This window comes from Mastomys coucha, chromosome X (assembly GCF_008632895.1).
Source record: "Mastomys coucha isolate ucsf_1 chromosome X, UCSF_Mcou_1, whole genome shotgun sequence".
Classification (NCBI taxonomy): Eukaryota; Metazoa; Chordata; class Mammalia; order Rodentia; family Muridae; genus Mastomys; species Mastomys coucha.
In genome coordinates, this window is record NC_045030.1 from 86,673,046 (window position 1) to 86,680,911 (window position 7,866).

The following is a 7,866-nucleotide window of genomic DNA, read 5'->3' on the forward strand; positions in this document are numbered from 1 at the left end:
CTTTCTACTGAATCTAATAGAAGAGAAAGTGGGAAAGAGCCTTGAACTCATTGGCACAGGGATTGGGGAGGGGGAATTTCCTAAACAGAACTCCTATGGCTCTGGTTCTAAGTTAAGAATTGATAAATAGGACATCATGAAACTGAAAAGCTTCTGTAAGGCAAAGGACATAGTCAATAGGACAAAACAGCAACCTATAGAGTGGGGAAAAAAAACTTTACTATCCCCAAATCCAATAGAGGGCTAATATTCACAATATATAAAGAACTCTAGAAGCTGCCAAAAAAAAAAAAAAAAAAAAAAAAAAAAAAAAAAAAAAAAAAGCCAAAGAACCCAGTCAAAATATAGGGTATAGCTCTAAACAGAGAATTCACAACAGAGGAATCTTCAATGGTTGAGAAGCACCTAAAGAAATGTTCAAGTCCTTAGTCATCAAGGAAATGCAAATCAAACAACCCTGAGATTCCACCTTACACCAGTCAGAATGGCTAAGATCAAAACCTCAGGTAAAACACATGTTGGAGAGGATGTGAACAAAGAGGAACACTCCTTCATTGCTGGTGGGATCACAAACTTTCTGTAGTTCTAGCTCTGGGGGATCTCATATCTTCATTTTGTCTCTTTGGGCACCTCCTCCACAGATAAACAGCTAAAAACATTTTTTTAAATGAAATTACTTCTTGATTGGTATGATGTACAAAAACCAACCAACCAACCAACCAAACTAACAAACAAAAACCCCCAGACATTTAAATATAAATTTGATACTAAGTATTACTTAAGTAACATGCTTAAAAGAAAAATCTAGATATAAACCTTTGCATTTCTGAGTTAGGCAATGGTTTCATTTTTTTCTCTTTTTCTTTTTTTCCTTTTATTGGATACTTTTTTATTTACATTTCCAGGTCTCCCCTCCAGAAACCCCCTATCCCATCCTCTCTCCCCCTGCCTCAATGAAGGCGTTCCCCCACACACCCACTCCCACTTTCTAGCCCTGGCATTTCCCTACACTGGGGCATCGAACAACCTCAGGCCCAAGGGCCATTCTTTTCACTTATGTCCAACAAGGCCATCCTCTGCCACATATGCTGCCAGAGCCTCCATGTTCCTCCATGTGTATTGTTGGTTGGTGGTCCAGTTCCCGGGAGCTCCAGGCCAGTCTGGCTGGTTAACCCTGTTGCTCTCCTCCCCATGGAGCTGCAAACACCTTCAGCGCCTTCAGTTCCTTCTTCAACTCCTCTATTGGGGACCCCTGTGATCAGTTCAATGGTTGGCTGTGAACATCCACCTCTGCATTTGTCAGGCTCTGGCAGAGCCTTTCAGGAGACAGACATAACAGGCTCCCATCAGCAAGCATTTTTTGGCATCCACAAGAGTATCTGGGTTTGGCAACTATATATGGGATGGATTCCCAGGTCGGGCAGTCTCTGCATGGCCTTTCCTACAGTCTCTGCTCCACACTTTGTCTCTCTATCTCCTCCCATGGGTATTTTGTTCCCTCTTCTAAGGACTGAAGTATCCACACTTTGGTCTTCCTTCTTTTTGAGCTTCATGTGGTTTGTAGATTGTATCTTATATATTCCCAGTGTTTTGCCTACTCTCCACTTACTCAGTGAGTGTATATTATATGTGTTCTTTTGTGACTGGGTTACTTCACTCAGGATATTTTCAAGTTCCATCCACTTGCCTAAGAATTTCATAAATTCATTGTTTTTAATAGCTGAGTAGTACTCCATTGTGTAGATGTACCACATTTTCTGTATCCATTCCTCTGTTGAGGGACATATGGGTTGTTGTTTCCAGCTTCTGGCTATTACGAATATGGCTGCTAGGAACATAGTGGAGCATGTGTCCTTATTACATGTTGGAACATCTTCTGGGTATATAGGCAATGGTTTCTTAAGACACTAAATGTACAAATTATGAAAGAAAAACTCCATAAATTATACATCAAAATTAAGAAATTTTAGATTTCAAAAGACCACTCAGAAAGTGAAAAGAAAATAATGTACTGGATGGGGGAAATATTTATAAATCATCTGACTGAAAATGGCTTTTATCCATAATTATACAAAACAGTTATATCCCAACAATAAAAAGACAATTCATTTTTAAAAATAAGCAAAGGATTTGAATGACTATCCACCCCCAAAGAATATCTGTAAATAGCAAATAAGAACATAAAGAGATGTTGGTCATTATTAGTCACTAGGGAATCAATATCAATACCACAAACTACTTTTCCTCACTAACATTAGACTAAAACACAAAATTTAAAGGGGAGTAATAGTGTTGAAACCCTCAGACATTGCTGCTGCACATGTAAAATGGTACATTCATTTTGGAAAATAATCCAATCATTTTGGAAAATAATCTAGCAAAATCTTAAACATGGTTAGTCTATAATTTAACTATTATACTCCTACATGTATCCCCAAGATAACTGGGAATGTATCTTTTACAGAGCTTGTACATAAATGTTCATTAGTCATAACAGCTAAAAAATGAAAAAAAAACCTAGATTCCTTTGAAATCAAAATTGTTGATAAAATACAGTACTTCCCTATAATAGCAATAAAAATGAATGGAAATTAAAATCAAATTAAGGAAATCATATGCAGAAGCTAAAATAAGCACATTTATAGAAACAAAAGTTATTAGTGGTTGCAGGCCTACAGAAGAGGCAAAATGGCCAATATCTGTTAATAGAGATGGGACTTAATTTTGGAGTGATAAAAACACTGTATTAATGATTGCCATTCTGATTGGAGTAAAAAAAATTCTCATGAAAACAAATAATAAATGTGGTGAAGAGGTGGGCAAAAGGGAATGTATATCTACTGCTTATGGGAATGTAAACTACTCTAGCCGTTTGAAAGTCACTATGGAGATTTCTAACAAAACTGAAAAAAAAATCTTCCATATGACCCAATTATACCACTCGTGGGTATTTATCTGAAGGACTCCAAGTCATCATGTCACAAAGATACTGTGTGTGTTCAATATAGCAGTACTCACAATAGTTAAGTTATTGAACCAGCTTATATACACAACAGTAGAGGAATAAATTTAAAAAAAAAAACGTGGCTTCAGAAAAACCAACAGTCATGGACCTTTGGGGGTTCTCAGAGACTAAACCACCAATCAAAGAACATTCACAGGCTGGATCTAGGACTCCCTGCTCATATGTAGCAGATGTGCAGCTTGGTCTTCATGTGGGTCCCCAACAACTGGAGGGGGGCTGTCCTTGTCTGTGAAATCTGTGTAACTCCAACAGGGCTGCCTTTTCTGCCTTCAATAGGAGAGAATGCAACTAGCCTTGCAAAGTTTAATTGATGTGCCAGGTGGGGGAATACCCAGTGGGCCCTCCACCCTCTCAGATGAGAAGGGGAGGGAGATGGGGGAAGGGACCGTTGGAGGGGAGACCAGGAGGGAAAGCATCGATCCAGATGTAAAATGAATGAATGAATATATGGAAAAATCAGACTGGTTAAAAAAAGAAAATGTGGCTTATGTACAAAGTAGAATATTTTTCAGACGTAAAGAACAATGAAGTATTGTTTAGGAAAATGGATATAACTGGAGATAATCATTAATTAAGCCAGTCTCAGAAAAATGAACATCATATATTTTCTCTTATTTGTGGTAGCTACATTTTTTATAGATACATGAAAGAATAGAAGCTATTCAGGACAGAGAAACGAAGATGACTCAGGAGAGCAGAAGACAAGAAAGGCAAGAGTCAGGGCACAATGGGGGGATATGCTGGAGGTGTGTTAAGACACTTGTTGGACCTATTTTTAAATACTTAAAATTTTTAAATCAAATAGATGATGGTTACAGAGTAAAGGAATGTAATAGTACTGAATGGTCTTGAAAGAAATTCCTCCTGCCTCAGCTTTTCAAATGCTTGATTATAGGCATGGAACAGCACTCTGTACTCTAGAACATTTTGTTGTTGTTGATAAATTTCTTTTATGTTTCTAAAGATTTATTTTAAAATTTTTAAAAGTATCTGTTTGTGTGTGGAGTGGTGTGGTGGGGGAGGTGTTTTCAGAAGACAGCAGGTGACTTCAGCAGACAGGAGTGTCAAATGACTCTACAGCTGGAGTTACAGATGGCCCCGAGCTGTCTGACTGGTTTGAGCCAGACTTCAGCAGTTCGTGGTTTTAATAGCTGGGACGTCTCTTTAGCCCCTAGGTTTTATGTTTGTTAAAATTATTTTATTATATATTTTATTTTATTTATTATTGTGTATATGTGTATACAGGCTTGTTCATGTCACCACACAAAGACACAAAGAAGGTCACAGGACAGACATTGAGAATCATTTCTCTCCTTCCACAAGTTCTGGGGACAGAACTCCATGCTCCTATTTGTTCAGAAATTCTAGGTGCATTCATCTCTCCCAGGAGATGTCGTTACCATAGATATCGAAGTCACAGGCCGAGGCAACTAAATCTTCACAATACGAAATAATGACATCACACAGAAAGAAAACTACCTTAACACAACAATCATGATTAAGTAATATTCAAATAATTTCCTTAAAGTAACCAATCATCCACACAATTCAATAGGAACAAACATACTTGGGTGATTATTCACAAATTTAAAAGATATTATAGAGTATAATGCTGCGGAACTCTGTCCTGCTTTGTTCTTTGACCTTTGACCTAGTTCAACGGTCTTGGGGCCTCGGGCGCTTACGCAGTGCCGTTGCCGTCCCACTGGTTGGGCGGTGACTGCTTCTGTCTCCGCCTTAGAACCTGACTGGCCAGAGCCCAGGCGCTAGTATTCTCTGACTCCCAGATCCTCCACCCTCTCCAGAAGTGACTGAGACTCCTGCGGCCACTTTCGCCAGCTCCACAGCTCGAAGAAGGTCAGTCGCTGCCTTCCTGCTCAAGCCGAGCCGACCTCGCGCCCACCTCGCGCCGACCTCGCGCCGCCGCCATGGCCGCTTCCCTTCTACAGCTTGAACCTACTTACTTGGCTGAGTCTAATGCTGCCCTCAACTCTCAGATCCAGTTGCAGCTGTATGGCAGTTACATCTACCTCTCCATGGCCTCATTCTGCAATAAAGAAGAGGTAGCCCTGGGGTCCTTCGCGCTCTACTTCCTGCGTCAGTCACAGAAGTGGAAGGAGCGCACTGAGATGCTCTTCTCCCTGCTGACCGAGCGCCAGGGCTCCCTAACCCTGGGGAGAATTGCCAATCAAGAGCGCCAGGATTGGTTGGATGGCCTCATGGCCATGGAGTGCGCCTTCCATCTGGAGAAGACCATCAACCAGAGCCTTCTGCAGCTGTACAGCCTTGCTAACAACAAAGGCGACCTGTACCTGTGCAACTTCCTGAAGTGCCATTTTCTGCCACAGCAGGTAGAAATCCTCAAGGAGATGGGTGGCTACATGACCAACCTGCACCGGCTCGGGGCTCCAGAAAATCAAAATGCCGAGAAGCTCTTTGACCAGCTCACCATGGCAGACAGAATCAAGAAGGACTGAAATGGGACTGTCCCCACTTGGGTGGAGTCTTCCTCAGCATTTCAGGAATGATTGCTCACATTACATTTCTAGAAGCTTCCCTAGTCTTTCTTTTGGGCGTACTTGGCAATAAATTTGTTTGTTTCTTAGCAGAATAACCGCTTCCGTTGAGTCATTTGTGTAAAATTCTCACCTTTAAAGAATGAAGACAGATTTCCTTGCAGGTCTAAAAAAGAGTATCTAGGTGCTGCTTCACACACCCGAGCTGGGTCTCCTAGCAGCTGAGAGCTCAAGTAGGTGGAAAGGAAAGGATATTCACAGGTCCTGGGAAAAGGACCAAATTAGCCTTCTCTTATGCACAATGTGAGCTTGGTGTGGGGGTGGGGGTGGGGTTGAGGTGGAATGGAATGAGTGACCTGTATGTAGTGCTGGGGTCTAAGCATGGGGAGAGTGCGAACTCATGGTAAAAGTCGAAATACATGGATGAAGTCAAGTAAATTTAATTGGTAGGGATTAAAACAGTGGTCAAAGGTCCCTAGAGCTGGAGTTACAGATGGCCCCGAGCTGTCTGACTGGTTTGAGCCAGACTTGGATCCTCAGCTAGAGCAGTTTGTGTTTTTAAATAGCTGAGCCATCTCTTTAGCCCCTGGATTTTATTTTATTTTTATCTTTATTTTTATTTTGGTTTTTCAAGACAGGGTTTCTCTGTGTAGCCCTGGCTGTCCTGGAACTCACTCTGTAGACCAGGCTGGCCTCGAACTCAGAAATCTGCCTGCCTCTGCCTCCCAAGCGCTGGGATTAAAGGCGTGCATGCACCACCACTGCCCAGCTTATTTTTCTGTTTTTACTATTTTTTGTATATTTTATTTTAGTTATTATCATGTGTATTTATATACAGGCTCAGGCATGTCAATGCACATATTACACAAATACCAAGTCATTGTTTTAAAATAAACTTCTTTATTATTTACTCTCAGGGTTTTTTTGTTTTGTTTTGTTTTGTTATTTTTTAAAGTAGTTCTCAATCTGGAGATTGAAAGGCCCTTCTTCTCAGGGGTCAAATATCAGATATTCTGCATATCAGATATTTACAATATGAATCATAACTACCAAATTACACTTTGAAATAGCAACAAAAACAATTATATAGTTGGGATCACAGGGTCACAGCATTAGGAAGGTTGAGAACCACTGGATTAAAATAAAGTCTTCCACTTTACCTAAGGCCCATGACTTTATTAAAATATGCAAATATTAGCCTTTGCTGCTTCCAGGTAATACAGTGAGACAACCTGTGTGGCAGAATGCTTCTGACAGGCTTCCTCTGGGCAACAGTGATAATAGGTAGTCAAAATTAGAATAACCTCTTCATAGTCACAAGGGTAACAAACAGAAATAAGAGCAGTGTAACTTTGCAGCTCCAAGAGCTTTTATTTATATTACTTATATTTTATTTTTATAAGAATCTCTGGAAGTAGAAAGGGCAGGAAGTTAAAGGGAGGCTACAAGGGAAGTTATCGAATCAGAACAGAAACATACTTCTGATCCAGTGTGATGTTTTCTTGTCGTTATCCTGAGGGTATCAATGAGTTAAAAAGGAGTATGTGGGTAAACTGGGAATTCAGCCAGGTCACCAGCCCCAGAAGGGAGGGAAATCCCCCAAACTGGTAAAGGCAACCTTAATCACTGCAGCCTTTCCCTTAATTACAGGTGTGCCTTCCAGCCTAGGGAAGAAATGACTTTTAAACATCAGCCAAGGAAAGAGACTGTCTGAGACTCAGTAAAGTACCACCCAGGAAGGCAGTCAATTCTCTCTTTAGGCTCTCTTCCTCAACACAGGCCATAATCTGAGTTGCACTGGTTGCCTGGGAAGACCAGAGGGTTGGAAATCCCCAGAATGAACTCTCACCCAGATGTCTTCATTGGGAGTTGCTTTTCTTCAAGCACAATAAATAAGGGGTGCCTGCAAGACACACATGTGCTTTACCTGCCATTGTAGCGCATCTCAAAGCCCTCTGAGAGAAACCTGCATGTTTGCTGGCTGCAGCACACTGGGATTTGTGAGCTAAATTGTTATCTGTGGTCTATTCACTGGGATCTGTAGCTCACGCCAAACTTGCCTGACAGGTCTTCTCTGTCCTCCCTTCTCTCTGGTTCTTGTGATTGACTTTCCAGGAAAATCAAGAGACATCATTAAGAACTATAGGCTTTGATTTTACCTGGAAAAGTAGTATTTCCTCGTGTGCAGGACTCAAAAGATAACAGTGATTAGACTCCAGTGCCCATTATAAGCCACTCTTGGTCAGGTCACATTTTGCAGCTTTTTTTCCCTCACAGGGAAAGCTTGGCACAGGAGCAACTCAATTGTTTCCTTTAAAAAGAGTT

The 7,866-nt window shown here is 40.9% G+C and overlaps 1 pseudogene; it reads left to right on the forward strand.

Annotated features, from left to right (window-relative positions):
* The first annotated feature begins 4,583 nt into the window (after positions 1 to 4,583).
* LOC116093412 lies at positions 4,584 to 5,631 on the forward strand (annotated as a pseudogene).
* Positions 5,632 to 7,866: the final 2,235 nt, after the last annotated feature.